At 47.8% G+C, this 15,832-nt stretch overlaps 1 long non-coding RNA gene across 1 annotated transcript in view; it reads right to left on the minus strand.

The window, feature by feature from the left end:
- The window catches only part of LOC119318115, a 3,198-nt gene extending 1,518 nt beyond the window's left edge, over positions 1–1,680 (minus strand). Inside the window, exon 1 of the long non-coding RNA XR_005153952.1 lies at positions 1,442–1,680. This is a non-coding gene — a long non-coding RNA (uncharacterized LOC119318115). The remainder of the gene's footprint in view (positions 1–1,441) is intronic.
- Between the last annotated feature and the right edge of the window lie 14,152 nt (positions 1,681–15,832).

Here is a 15,832-nt window from a genome sequence, read left to right on the forward strand (position 1 = left end):
AAAGCAGGATCCCATATACCTGCTGCCAAGTACAAGATCCAAGGCCATGAATTCTCTAATGATTTCAAAGTATTACCACTGAAAGGCTATGGCATAATCCTACGATGTGAATGGCTGCCTACACATAGTCCAATCTCCATGGATTTTAATGCAAAAATCATGGTTATTAATTGGAAGGGTCAACAACAGATAACTCTATATGACAGAGCATTTGCAAAAGGGATATTACCAGTGAGAATGTCAAAACTGACGTCATTGCAAACTAAAGCGGTTGAAGGATACTACCTTTTCCCCTTAACAACATGGAAAGCAACTCCCACCCAGCAATACAAGCTCTCCTAGAGGAATTCCAAGATGTCTTTGCTGAACCAACAGGATTGCCCTTTCCACTTAACAACATGGAAAGCAACTCCTACCCAGCAATACAAGCTCTCCTAGAGCAATTCCAAGATGTCTTTGCTGAACCAACAGGATTGCCCCCTGTCTGACAATTTGATCAAACGATTCCTCTAAAAAAAAGGGTGCAGAACCACCTACGTTGAGACCTTATAGTCTCACATCAACAAAAAGGAGAAATGGAAAAACAAGTTAAACAGCTGCTGGCTTCCTCAATTATAAGACCTAGTGACAGGCCATATGCGGCGCCTGCACTATTGTTTAGAAATAAGGACTGCACGTGGAGATTGTGTACTGATTTTAAGAAACTCAATGACCAAACTGTGAAAAACAAATTTCCTATACCCATCATAGAATATCTGCTGGATGAACTGCATGGAGCTACTTATTTCTCCAAGCTGGACTTGAGATCAGGGTATTACCAAATTAGGATGAGGGAGGAAGATGTGCACAAAACTGCATTTACCACCTAGTACTTTGGTCATTATATTATCCTATTTGTACTGCAGTAAACAATTATACATGTACAGTTATAATGATCTTAAACTTTGAGGTAATGTTGTCCACGACTCCATGTAGAATTAGTCCATAAGATCGTCTAAAACTCTAAACCATATGGTGGTAGCTTGTCATACACGCACACAGTGACATATATAGCAGCGAGAGGCATCGAACAGAAATCAGAAAAGTATCCCGGTGCTCCGGTGGTCGTCTTCCTCCCGTCCCCATTCTCAGGCGGGGGCTACCCACAAGCAGATGTATCCCTTCGTGGCAACTCTCCACAAGCTGTAGGTGTCTCCTCGACCTCACGTCCAGCGACGCAGTGGCTTACAATCGCCTTGATCTGCCTTGTTCCCGTCGCATAACTGCAGCCCTGGTCCGACCCCCTTTCATCAGCACCCAAATTCCCCACCAATCCCCCTTCCCGATTTCCCACCTCTGGCGACAACTCCGGGGCAGGCTCGAGATTCGTATGAAACTTATCCATCAACTGGTGGCTCGAGGCAGAGAAGTAAAACCCTAGGAGGAGGGGCGGGGGGTTCACCTTTGCGGGTTCGACCCTCACAGCTCCACCCGAGGCGAAGAACCGGGAGCTGTCGATGGGAGAGCGGCGGAGGAAGGTCGACGGCGGGGTAGGTCGGCGAAGGATGGCGACGGCGGACCTCAGCAGGTACGGAGCCATCCTGCCGCGCGCGTCGCCGGCGAATCGGAGCTGACGTTGCCGCGTCGGCACGAATGGGCGAGGGGAGAGAAAGGATGGTTTTTTTTTTTTTGAGGCTAGGGAGAGAAAGGATGGTGGAACCGACTCTCGATCTTTCCAGTACCTGGTATCGGCCCGCAATATTTCGTTCGGCTGTTATGGTCTCGGCCCGCAATATTTCGGCGCTTTTTTCCCACTAATTTGAGGACCGGGAGCCGAACACGACGGCCCAGTCAGGGAACAAACAAACCGCAGCGCCTGTCCATTGCAATATTTAATACCTTTTTTTTGCGGGTGGCAATAATTAATACCGGGAGCAACTAGTTAACCAGCGCTTCTTCGGGAGCCTCGCACGATCAGCGTCACCGGCGCGCTCTCAGCCATTCGTCACGTGTCGCGCTCTGGGCGCTTCCTTCGGATTTTATTTTTTTATTTTTTCGCACGCGTTTTTGGCTTTTTAAATGGTTTTTTTGTTTTTCTACGTTTTGGTTTTTCACCGGTCTTCCTTAGCTTTTCAATAAAAAAATTAAATAAAATATTTTGCGCGAAAAAACGCGTTTTTTTCTTTCATGAGAGTCACGATTTTGCTTCCGCGAGAGGCACGGTTTTGCTTTCTCGAGAGTCACGGTCGTGCCTCTCAAAAACAGAAAAAACACGTTTTCTATTTCTTTTTCTTTCGCGAGAGTCACGGTTTTGCTTCCGCGAGAGGCACGGGTGTGCTTTTGCGAGAGTCACGGCCGTGCCTCTCGGAAACGGAAAAAAACGCGTTTTCTATATTTTTTTCTTTCGCGAGAGTCATGGTTTTGCTTCCGCGAGAAGCATGGTTGTGCTTTCGCGAGAGTCACGACCATGCCTCTCGGGAAGGGAAAAAACGCATTTTTTGTTTTTTTCCTTTCGCGAGAGTCACGGTTTTGCTTCCGCAAAAGTCACGGTTGTGCTTTCACGAGAGTCACAGTCGTGCCTCCTCGGAAATGAAAAGAAACGTGTTTTCTCTCTCTTTTTTTCACAAGAGTCGCATTTTTACTTCCGCGAGAGGCGCGGTTGTGATTTCGTGAGAGGCACAGGCGTGCCTTTTTCGGAAAGGGAAAAAATCCGTGCTCCCGGTTCGGTTTTTCGTTCGGTTTTTTTCGTGAAAAAAAAGTTCGTCAAAATCTATCAACATGGGATCTAATTTTGAAGATCTCGACGCGAGGAATCCAATAGTGAAAGCGATTCAAGATTTGGACGCACGATTTGAGAGATAAAACGTTTTGAATAACGGATCTACGAAAAAAGGAAAACTCCCAGGTTGCGACAAGTGGCGCGCTGCATGTGGGCCACTTGTCGCAACCAGGGCAATTGGAGTAATCTTTGCAATGAGTACTCCTTAATTAGTGATTTCGTTTAATACCACATTGCTCGGCTCACAACATACTAAAAAGAAAAAAAAAATGTTTCAAAAAAAATTAAAATAAAAAATACTAAAAAGTGGATTTTCAGAACATGGGTGCAGGTGGAGGACTTTATTTTAAATAGTTTAAAAACCATATTAAAAAATTTGAAAGATCTCAAAAAAAATTCGGCATGATCATATGGATGGATATTACTCATGTGTAAAGTTTGGTGATGAAATTTGGTTCTAGCCACACTTTGTCACACCTAACCTTAGGCAAGTTTGATCAAGTTAGGTAGGTGTTTGGTTCTAGCCACACTTGAGGCAAGAAATTTTTTATGAGCAGTGAACCCCACATGTCAGACATAAAAAGTGTGGCAAAATTCTCTTAGGCAAGCCAAAGTGTGGCTAACAATTTAAACAACTCAAGTAAGGCAAGTGTGGCAAAAATCATGTGGCAACATATGGCAAAGATAGTCACAATCCAAACAGCCCCAAGTAAACATGTGAGCTATGCAAAAATGACAAAATGATGATATCTAAAAAGTGGATAATACATGCACGGTTCATCTTTCCAAAATCACGATTTTATCATTTGTGTGTAACTCACATGGTCACTTATTTCATCATCATAATTTGTACATGTGCAACATATATCCATACGAACATGTAGAATTGTTTTTAGAATTTTTTGAAAAATCAAAAATATCGTTTTGACACTATTCAAAATATAAAATATAGTGCTCCAATGCACTCATCCACCAAAGTGTTTTTTTTGGGTGCTGACCGCTGCTTCGTCGACAACGCACAATTGATTCATTGGCTCTGCCGAGGCAAGGAGCAATCGCTACGCACTTCGGGCTAAGCCTGTGACCCTAGGTCTCTCTCTAGGAGAGGTGCGAAGTACGGTGCGATGTCAGTCTTTTTTCTCCTAATCTGTAATATTTTGTCTTTTCTTTTATTATTAGTCTTTTTTTTAAACGGAGGCAAAAGATTTGCCTCATCGATTAATTAAGCAGAAGAGAATTGCCCAGTTAATTAATGAAAAACCGGGCGAAAACCAATACAGACCAACAACACGTGAACTACTCACAAAGTATGCAACCCCTAAGCACAAGATCGCCTCACAACCAAACCCAACACCTAACGTCCACCAACCCCATACTGCTACATCGCAAATACACCCCAATGAGGGTAACTCGGCCGAAGACCACAGGCGCCACCAAATCCACGAAGACAAGCCAGACCATAAGGACAACCTAAGAGACTGATAACCATCCATCAAGCTGCTGCGGACGCCTTTCTTGTGGCCTCACTCTTCTTTCCTTTGCTCCTGAGAGCCTCCTCCACAATCGCCTTGCCAGATCCAGGGCTCACCCTCTCCAAACGTTTGAGCAAGCTGTGAAGCTCTAAATCGAAGAGAATGTCATTGACTTTGTCACGCACAGAAACCTGCCCAACGGTCACGTGCAAGTGGGTGACTACAACATCGAAACCTTCATGCTCCACAGAGATGAGCGGCTGGTTGCACACCGAAGGATCGGGCGCCAACATACCAACCACCTCAACATCATCAGTCACAGGTACCACTGACACGATGGACTCGAGCGTCTCCAGTTGCTCACATGATAGAGCCTCGGAGTTAGGCGCCAACACACCTAACTCATCAACCTCGCCACTCAAAGACGCCACATGCCCAATGGCCATAGATGAAGCAGTGACAGAACCAACCAAGTCTCCACAGTCCGCAAAGGCGGGCGGCTGACAGGACTCTGACGGTGGAAGTGAGGGTGTCATGGCCACCGCCAACGACTCCAATGCGCTCAGCTCCAATGGTAACACTATAGATGATTCCCCACAAAGCTCGTGCAACTCTGGCATAATCTGCAGAACCGGAGCTACGACCTCAGTGATAACCGCGCTCCCACGAACAAGCGGCGTCACATGCAAAGCACGAGGAGAAAAATCTCCAAAGAAACCTTCTGCATCCTCAACAATGGAACCAACCTGGAGCTCAGGTAGCAAAGGCACAACCGACGCAACCTCAAGCTTGGCTAGAGCGTCGCGAAGCTCAGCACGGAGCAGCTCAACCTCCTGAAGGAGCTCCGTGCGCAGCAGGGCAAGCTGCGACTCCAAAGCAGAGACCAAAGAGGCGTTGACATTGGAATCCTTGCAACACCCATATTGGGACCTTGGCGGCACCGACACACACGACGACGTGTGGCCCACAACCTCAGCCCAACTCTTGGTCAGCGAAGGACAAGGCTGGACGGACGAGGAGCGGCTCCGCTGGAGAGGAGCACGAGTGACCGGAGAGCGATTGCAAGCGACCGGAGAGGAAGCACGACAGAACCTCTCCCGATGTCCAGAGCGACGACAGCGAATGCATCTGAAAGGCTCACGACATGCATTGACTTGATGGCCACGCGCGAGGCAACGAAAGCACCTCCCTCGAGCCCAACGCTTGAAGGCGAGGCTACGCTCGAGACCTTTCCTCGATGGCTCGAGAGGAGTGCCCTGGCCGGAACGGCGCCCCCGACCCACATGCTCCCAGCCCGCCTCGGCTTCAAGAGCGGCAGCAGCAGCAGAGAGGCCCTTGCATGCCGACGCCGAAGATGGACCAAGCAGATGAGACTCCAACTTCTCTGGCATCATCGCGTCATCGCACCCATCGTCGGTTCCACGAGCTTCGCCAGAATCCACACCTCCGGAGGCGGTCGGTGCTGCTGCACGGGAGGCCAGCATGGTCACAGCTACCAGAGACACCAGCGGTGGGGGTTGCAGCTGGTCGATGGCACCCCCGGTGGCAGCAACAAGGATGGCAGGCAGGGGTGTCGGAGGCGAAGACGACGACGCAGACCCGAGCTCCATCACCACCCCGACCCCATCCATGGGGCTGCGGCCTGCCAAAGGCGGCTCGGTCAGCGGAACGACCAGAACCAGTCCCTCCCGAACCGGATCTGGCAGGGGACGGGCCGTCGCGGACTTGGGGATGGGGCGAGCTTGAGCCATCCGACCCCCAATGGCCGGATCAGACCCACGGACGGCGAGGGCGACCGCGGCCAGCGCGGCGGCAGGAGCGGTGGCCGCGGGCGGCGTGGTCAGAGTTGCCGTCGCGAGCTCGGAGAGACGTGAGCACGAGAGCATGCGCGCAGCCTTCTGCAGCTGCCGAGGGGAAGGAAAAGAGCAGGCGAAGCAGTCCCCGGATCTGGTCTCAGCAGGGACAGAGGCGGACGGGACGGAGAGATCAGGCGGCGGCCGCCGCCGCGCTTACCCAGCGCCCAGCGCGGTCGCGGGAGCTCCCATCTCGAGTTGAATGGATCATTAGTCCTTTTTCATCAATGGTCAACAGGATGAAGAACCACCGGACGCAGCGTGAGCCGACGGGCTTTGCCAAGCACCATGTCGGCAAGGAGCACAGGTGTGGTGCCTGGCGCCAGGAACCATCATGGTTTTGGGCCGCAACATCAAGTGCATCGACATGCACCATGCACACAACGACATACTCGCTGGGGACGGATCTCGAGCGCTCGCCGCATGAAGCCGCACTTCCTCGTCGCAGCGGGCCCCTTGCACACCCCACCGACCACGCAGCAAACAACACCACTCGACCCCCTTGCATGTCCAGTGCACCAGCACCCTTGCCACGGCGCCCACGTAGCATATCCGCGCTGATAGGACACCCGCACACCCTCCTGGACCCTCCACGTGCAGATCCGCGCCAGCACGCTTCCCCTCGTCGGAGCGCCAGATCCACGCCAACTAGCCGCCAGCCGCGAGCAGCCAGCAGCTGCGACTCCCCTTGTTGCCCCTCGCCTTGGCGACGCTCCAGCTCTGCGTTGCCCAGCCGTCAGCAGTCGCGACGGATGCACCTCCTAGCGTCGGCGCTGCCTAGGCCTCCCTGCCACCTCGGGGCGCCTTCTGAGCTTGGCTCCGCCAGGCACGATGGCGGCCGTCCCGCACCACCTAGCCCCGAGCGGCAGGAGAAAATGGTCCCGCCGCCGCCGTGCGGGCTTTGCCAAGTGACGACTGCCGCCGGCGCCGAGGGAAAGAGGGGTGTGGCGCTCGCGATGGTGGCTAGGTTTGTGATCCTGGCCGCCTGGGGAGCGACCGAGGAGCGTCTAAGGACAACTCCAAGCACGACCCTAAATGGTCCGGCCGCATCCATTTGGGGTTAAACGGAAACAAATCACGGCCCAACGCGCCGGAGCAAACGTACAACCGTTCATTTTTGTTCGCCGTTGATTCATTTTCGGCTCAAATTTAGACCGCGTTTGCGTCAAAACAGGGAGAGCACGGACAGGCGAAACGTGCGCCCTTGTCCTCCCCTGGCCCACCCGTAAGGGACACATCCCCCTCTTTCTCTTCCACTACGCGGCCTGCCCCGCCCCCCGCCATAGCCACCACCACCCCATTTTTCCGGCCGCTTCCTCGCGGTCTAGCCCGACCGCGCAAACCACGACCACCCCCATGCCATAGCCGCCCCGCGCCCACGTTTCATAGGAGTTCTTTCCGGCGTTTGTGGCTTTTTGTCGTCGCATCCGGTACCAGGGAAACTATGACTGTCGGTGATGCCCATCGACCCAAACACCTTCAGGCAGGTGCTGCAAAAGTCGCCCGACCGTCAACGCCAACCTCCCCTACTGCCTGCGCAGGGAGCCCGAGGTGGTCTTCACCGGCCACGTCTCTACCCGCGACCTCAAGGTGTTTGACACTTTGCTCACAAGGTACCATGGATAGTCGGGGTGAGTATTTTTTCCACAACTTCATTTGTGCATCGGAAGATTCGTCCTCGGATGACGAAGAGCTTATGGTTGCCGCATTGGTCATCAATGACCATATTGCTAGGCAGTGGCCTCGGTTCAGGGATCAATCTCGTCCATGCTCCAGCCTTGAACCGCAATAGGGAGAGCGGCCACGCCCTGCTCTATGCTGATTACTTTGAGGATTCCCCGCTCTTCAAGCCACATCTTTTCCGCCACTGATTCCGGATGGAGATACATGTGTTCAATCGTATTCGAGAGGGAGTGGTAGCATATGACCCATACTTTGAGTGCAAAGAGGATGCCCTTGGCAAGCTTGACTTCTCCTCTTACAAGAAATGCACTACGACTATTCGCATGCTTGCATATAGAATTCTGGGCGATCTTGTGGATGAGTATGTATGTATGTATGAGTGAGTGAGTCCACATGTCTCACACCAATGTACAGTTTCTGCAAGGTTGTGGTGACAGTTTTTGTTGGATACGCGGTAATTTCAAAAAAAATTCTACGCACACGCAAGATCTATCTAGGTGATGCATAGCAACGAGAGAAGAGTGTTGTCCACATACCCTTGTAGACCGTAAGCAGAAGCGTTATGACAACGTGGTTGATGTAGTCGAATGTCTTCACGATCCGACCGATCTTAGCACCGAAGATACGGCACCTCCGCGATCTGCACATGTTCAGCTTGGTGACGTCCCGCGAACTCTAGATCCAGCTGAGTGTCGAGGGAGAGTTTCGTCAGCATGATGACGTGATGACGGTGATGATGAAGCTACCGGCGCAGGGCTTCGCCTAAGCACTGCAATGATATGATTGAGGTGGATTATGGTGGAGGGGGCACCGCACACGGCTAAACAATGTCAACTTGTGTGTCCTAGGGTTCCCCCTGCCCCCGTATATAAAGGAGCAAGGGGGGAGGTCGGCCGGCCCTTGGGGCACCCAAGGAGGGGAGACTCCTAGTAGGAGTAGGATTCATCCTTTTCTAGTCCTACTAGGAGGGGGAAGGAAGGAGTGGGAGAGGGGAAGGAAAAGGGGGGGCGCCCCCCTCCTAGTCCAATTCGGACTCAAGGGGGAGGGTACGCGCGGCCTTCCCTGGCCGCCCCTCTCTCTCTCTCTCTCCACTAAGGCCCATCTAGGCCCATTAGTTCCCCGAGGGGGGTTCCGGTAACCCTGTGGCACTCTGGTTTTATCCGAAACCACCCGGAACACTTCCGGTGTCCGAATATAGTCGTCCAATATATCAATCTTTATGTCTCGACCATTTCGAGACTCCTCGTCATGTCCATGATCATATCCGGGACACAGAACTACCTTCGCTACATCAAAACACATAAACTCATAATACCGATTGTCATCGAATGTTAAGTGTGCGGACCCTACAGGTTCGAGAACTATGTAGACATGACCGAGACTCATCTCTGGTCAATAATCAATAGCGGAACCTAGATGCCCATATTGGTTCCTACATATTCTACGAAGATCTTTATCGGTCAAACCGCATAACAACATACGTTGTTCCCTTTGTCATCGGTATGTTACTTTCTCGAGATTCGATCGTCAGTATCTCAATACCTAGTTCAATCTCATTACCGGCAAATCTCTTTACTCGTTCCGTAATGCTACATCCCATAACTAACTCATTAGTTACATTGCTTGCAAGGCTTATAGTGATGTGCATTATCGAGAGGGCCCAGAGATACCTCTCCGATACACGGAGTGACAAATCCTAATCTCGATATATGCCAACTCAACAAACACCATCGGAGACACCTGTAGAGCATCTTTATAGTCACCCAGTTACGTTGTGATGTTTGATAGCACACTAAGTGTTCCTCCGGTATTCGGGAGTTGCATAATCTCATAGTCATAGGAACATGTATAAGTTATGGAGAAAGCAATAGCAACAAACCAAACAATCATCGTGCTAAGCTAATGGATGGGTCAAGTCAATCACATCATTTTCTAATGATGTGATACCGTTTATCAAATGACAACTCTTTGTCCATGGCTAGGAAACTTAACCATCTTTGATCAACGAGCTAGTCAAGTAGAGGCATACTAGTGACACTCTGTTTGTCTATGTATTCACACATGTACTAAGTTTCCGGTTAATACAATTCTAGCATGAATAATAAACATTTATCATGATATAAGGAAATATAAATAACAACTTTATTATTACCTCTAGGGCATATTTCCTTCAGTCTCCCACTTGCACTAGAATCAATAATCTAGATTACATTGTAATGATTCTAACACCCATGGAGTCTTGGTGCTGATCATGTTTTGCTTGTGAGAGAGGCTTAGTCATCGGGTCTGCAACATTCAGATCCGTGTGTATCTTGCAAATCTCTATGTCTCCCTCCTTGACTTGATCGCGGATGGAGTTGAAGCGTCTCTTGATGTGCTTGGTTCTCTTGTGAAATCTAGATTCCTTTGCCAAGGCAATTGCACCAGTATTGTCACAAAAGATTTTCATTGGACCCGATGCACTAGGTATGACACCTAGATCGGATATGAACTCCTTCATCCAGACTCCTTCATTTGCTGCTTCCGAAGCAGCTATGTACTCCACTTCACATGTAGATCCCGCCACGACGCTCTGCTTGGAACTGCACCAACTGATAGCTCCACCATTTAATAAAAATACGTATCCGGTTTGTGACTTAGAGTCATCCAGGTCAGTGTCAAAGCTTGCATCGACGTAACCTTTTACGACGAGCTCTTTGTCACCTCCATAAACGAGAAACATATTCTTAGAGCTTTTCAGGTATTTCAGGATGTTCTTGACCGTTGTCCAGTGATCCACTCCTGGATTACTTTGGTACCTCTCTGCTAAACTAATAGCAAGGCACACATCAGGTCTGGTACACAGCATTGCATACATGATGGAACCTATGGCTGAAGCATAGGTAATGACTTTCATTTTCTTTCTATCTTCTGCAGTGGTCGGGCATTGAGTCTGACTCAACTTCACACCTTGTAACACAGGCAAGAACCCTTTCTTTGCTTGATCCATTTTGAACTTCTTCAAAACTTTATCAAGGTATGTGCTTTGCGAAAGTCCAATTAAGTGTCTTGATCTATCTCTATAGATCTTGATGCCCAATATATAAGCAGCTTCACCGAGGTCTTTCATTGAAAAATTCTTATTCAAGTATCCTTTTATGCTATTCAGAAATTCAGTATCATTTCCGATCAACAATATGCCATCCGCATATAATATCAGAAATGCTATAGAGCTCCCACTCACTTTCTTGTAAATACAGGCTTCTCCAAAAGTATGTATAAAACCATATGCTTTGATCACACTATCAAAGCGTATATTCCAACTCCGAGAGGCTTGCACCAGTCCATAAATGGATCGCTGGAGCTTGCACACTTTGTTAGCACCTTTTGGATCGACGGAACCTTCTGGTTGCATCATATACAACTCTTCTTTAAGATATCCATTAAGGAATGCAGTTTTGACATCCATTTGCCAAATTTCATAATCATAAAATGCGACAATTGCTAACATGATTCGGACGGGCTTAAGCATCGCTACAGGTGAGAAGGTCTCATCGTAGTCAACTCCTTGAACTTGTCGAAAACCTTTCGCAACAAGTCGAGCTTTGTAGACAGTAATATTACCATCAGCGTCAGTCTTCTTCTTGAAGATCCATTTATTCTCTATGGTTTGCCGATCAACGGGCAAATCAACCAAAGTCCACACTTTGTTCTCATACATGGATCCCACTCAGATTTCATGGCCTCAAGCCATTTTGCGGAATCTGGGCTCATCATCGCTTCCTCATAGTTCGTAGATTCGTCATGGTCAAGTAACATGGCCTCTAGAACAGGATTATCGTACCACTCTGGTGTGGATCTTACTCTGGTTGACCTACGAGGTTCGGTAGTAACTTGATCAGAAGTTTCATGATCATCATCATTAGCTTCCTCACTTACTGGTGTAGGAATCACTAGAACTAATTTCTTTGATGAACTACTTTCCAATAAGGGAGTAGGTACAATTACCTCATCAAGTTCTACTTTCCTCCCACTCACTTCTTTCGAGAGAAACTCCTTCTCTAGAAAGGACCCATTCTTAGCAACGAATATCTTGCCTTCGGATCTGTGATAGAAGGTGTACCCAACAGTCTCCTTTGGGTATCCTATGAAGACACATTTCTCCGATTTGGGTTCGAGCTTATCAGGTTCAAGCTTTTTCACATAAGCGTCGCAGCCCCAAACTTTAAGAAACAACAACTTTGGTTTCTTGCCAAACCATAGTTCATAAGGTGTCGTCTCAACGGATTTTGATGGTGCCCTATTTAATGTGAATGCGGCCGTCTCTAAAGCATAACCCCAAAATGATAGCGGTAAATCAGTAAAAGAGATCATAGATCGCACCATATCTAGTAAAGTATGATTACGACGTTCGGACACACCATTATGCTGTGGTGTTCCGGGTGGCATGAGTTGCGAAACTATTCCGCATTGTTTCAAATGTAGACCAAACTCGTAACTCAAATATTCTCCTCCACGATTAGATCGTAGAAACTTTATTTTCTTGTTATGATGATTTTCAACTTCACTCTGAAATTCTTTGAACTTTTCAAATGTTTCAGACTTATGTTTCATTAAGTAGATATACCCATATCTGCTTAAATCATCTGTGAAGGTAAGAAAAAAATGATACCCACCGCGAGCATCAACACTCATCGGACCGCATACATCAGTATGTATTATTTCCAACAAGTCTGTTGCTCGCTCAATTGTTCCGGAGAAGAAGGTTTTAGTCATCTTGCCCATGAGGCATGGTTCGCAAGCATGAAGTGATTCCAAAAGTTCATCAGCATGGAATTTCTTCATGCGCTTTACACCAATATGACCTAAACAGTAGTGCCACAAATAAGTTGCACTATCATTATTAAACTTATATCTTTTGGCTTCAATACTGTGAACATGTGTATCACTACTATCAAGATTTAGTAAAAACAGACCACTCATCAAGGGTGCATGACCATAAAAGATATTATTCATTTAAATAGAACAACCATTATTCTCTGATTTAAATGAATAACCGTCTCGCATCAAACAAGATTCAGATATAATGTTCATGCTCAATGCTGGCACCAATAACAATTATTTAGGTCTAAAAACTAATCCTGAAGGTAGATGTAGAGGTAGCGTGCCGATGGCGGTCACATCGACTTTGGAACCATTTCCCACATGCATCATCACCTCGTCCTTAGCCAATCTTCGCTTAATCTGTAGCCCCTGTTTCGAGTTGTAAATATTAGCAACGGAATCAGTATCAAATACCCATGCGCTACTACGAGCATTAGTAAGATACACATCAATAACATGTATATCAAATATGCCTTTCACTTTGCCATCCTTCTTCTCCGCCAAATACTTGGGGCAGTTCCGCTTCCAGTGACCAGTCCCTTTGTAGTAGAAGCACTCAGTCTCAGGCTTAGGTCCAGACTTGGGCTTCTTCACTTGAGCAAAAACTTGTTTGCTGTTCTTTTTGAAGTTCCCCTTCTTCTCTTTACCTTTTTTCTTGAAACTGGTGGTCTTGTTGATCATCAACACTTGATGCTCCTTCTTGATTTCTACCTCCGCAGCCTTTAGCATTGCGAAGAGCTCGGGAATTGCCTTATTCATCCCTTGCATATTATAGTTCATCACGAAGCTCTTGTAGCTTGGTGGCAGTGATTGAAGAACTCTGTCAATGACACTATCATCCGGAAGATTAACTCCCAACTGAGTCAAGTGGTTGTGGTACCCAGACATTCTGAGTACATGTTCGCTGGTAGAAATATTCTCCTCCATTTTGCAGCTGTAGAACTTATTGGAGACTTCATATCTCTCAATCTGAGCATTTGCTTGAAATATTAACTTCAACTCTTGTATCATCTCATATGCTCCATGACGTTCAAAATGTCGTTGAAGTCCCGGTTCTAAGCCGTAAAGCATGGCACACTGAACTATCAAGTAGTCATCAGCTTTGCTCTGCCAGGTGTTCACAACATCTGGCGTTGCTCCTGCAGCCGGTTTGTCACCTAGCGGTGCTTCTAGGACGTAATTCTTCTGTGCACCAATGAGGATAATCCTCAAGTTACGGACCCAGTCCATGTAATTGCTACCATCATCTTTCAACTTAGCTTTCTCTAGGAACGCATTAAAATTCAACGGAACAACAACATGGGTCATCTATCTACAACAATATAGATATGCAAAATACTATCAGGTACTAAGTTCATGATAAATTAAAGTTCAATTAATCAAATTATTTAAAAACTCCCACTTAGATAGACATCCCTCTAATCATCTAAGTGATCACGTGATCCATATCAACTAAACCATGTCTGATCATCACGTGAGATGGAGTAGTTTTCAATGGTGAACATCACTATGTTGATCATATCTACTATATGATTCACGCTCGACCTTTCGGTCTCAGTGTTCTGAGGCCATATTTGCATATGCTAGGCTCGTCAAGTTTAATCCGAGTATTCCGCGTGTGCAAAACTGGCTTGCACCCATTGTATGTGAACGTAGAGCTTATCACACCCGATCATCACGTCGTGTCTCGGCACGACGAACTGTAGCAACGGTGCATACTCAGGGAGAACACTTGTACCTTGAAATTTAGTGAGAGATCATCTTATAATGCTACCGCCGAGCTAAGAAAAATAGGATGCATAAAGGATAAACATCACATGCAATCAATATAAGTCATATGATATGGCCATTATCATCTTGTGCCTTTGATCTCCATCTCCAAAGCACCGTCATGATCACCATCGTTACCTGCTTGACACCTTGATCTTCATCGAAGCATCGTTGTCGTCTCGCCAACTATTGCTTCTACGACTATCACTACCGCTTAGTGATAAAGTAAAGCAATTACATGGCGATTGCATTTCATACAATAAAGCGATAACCATATGGCTCCTGCCAGTTGCCGATAACTCCATTAAAAAACATGATTATCTCATACAATAAAATTTAGCATCATGTCTTGACCATATCACATCACAACATGCCCTGCAAAAACAAGTCAGACGTCCTCTACTTTGTTGTTCCAAGTTTTACGTGGCTGCTATGGGCTGAGCAAGAACCATTCTTACCTACGCTTCAAAAACCACAATGCGGTATACTGATTGCTTTTTGATCTTCATAAAGAACCCTGTTCATTGAATCTGATTCAACTAAAGTTGGAGAAATTGACACCCACCAGCCACCTATGTGCGAAGCACGTCGGTAGAACCAGTCTCGCGTAAGCGTACGCGTAATGTCGGTCTGAGCCGCTTCATCCAACAATACCGTTGAATCAAGAATCAACTAGTGATGGCAAGCAATATGTATATACCTATGCCCACAACTCATTTGTGTTCTACTCGTGCATATAACATCTACGCATAGACCTGGCTCGGATGCCACTGTTGGGGAACGTAGTAATTTCAAAAAAAATCCTACGCACACGCAAGATCTATCTAGGTGATGCATAGAAACGAGAGGGAAGAGTGTTGTCCACGTACCCTCATAGACCGTAAGTGGAAGCATTATGACAACGCGGTTGATGTAGTCGAACATCTTCACGATCCGACCCATCCTAGCACCAAAGGTACGACACCTCCGCGATCTGCACACGTTCAGCTCGGTGACGTCCCGCGAACTCTAGATCCACAGCTGAGTGTCGAGGGAGAGTTTCATCAGCACGATGGCGTGATGACGGTGATGATGAAGCTACCAGCGCAGGGCCTCGCCTAAGCACTGCAATGATATGATCGAGGTGGATTATGGTGGAGGGGGGCACCGCACACGGCTAAACAATGTCAACTTGTGTGTCCTAGGGTGCCCCCTGCCCCGTATATAAAGGAGCAAGGGGGGAGGCCGGCCGGCCCTTGGGGCGCCCAAGGAGGGGAGGAATCCTCCTCCTAGTAGGACTAGGATTCATCCTTTCCTAGTTCTACTAGGAGGGAGAAGGAAGGAGTGGGAGAGGGGAAGGAAAAGGGGGCGCCCCCCTCCTGGTCCAATTCGGACTCAAGGGGGAGGGGCGCGCGGCCTGCCTTGGCCGCTCCTCTCTCTCTCCACTAAGGCCC

This window comes from Triticum dicoccoides, chromosome 6A (genome assembly GCF_002162155.2).
Source record: "Triticum dicoccoides isolate Atlit2015 ecotype Zavitan chromosome 6A, WEW_v2.0, whole genome shotgun sequence".
Taxonomy (NCBI): Eukaryota; Viridiplantae; Streptophyta; class Magnoliopsida; order Poales; family Poaceae; genus Triticum; species Triticum dicoccoides.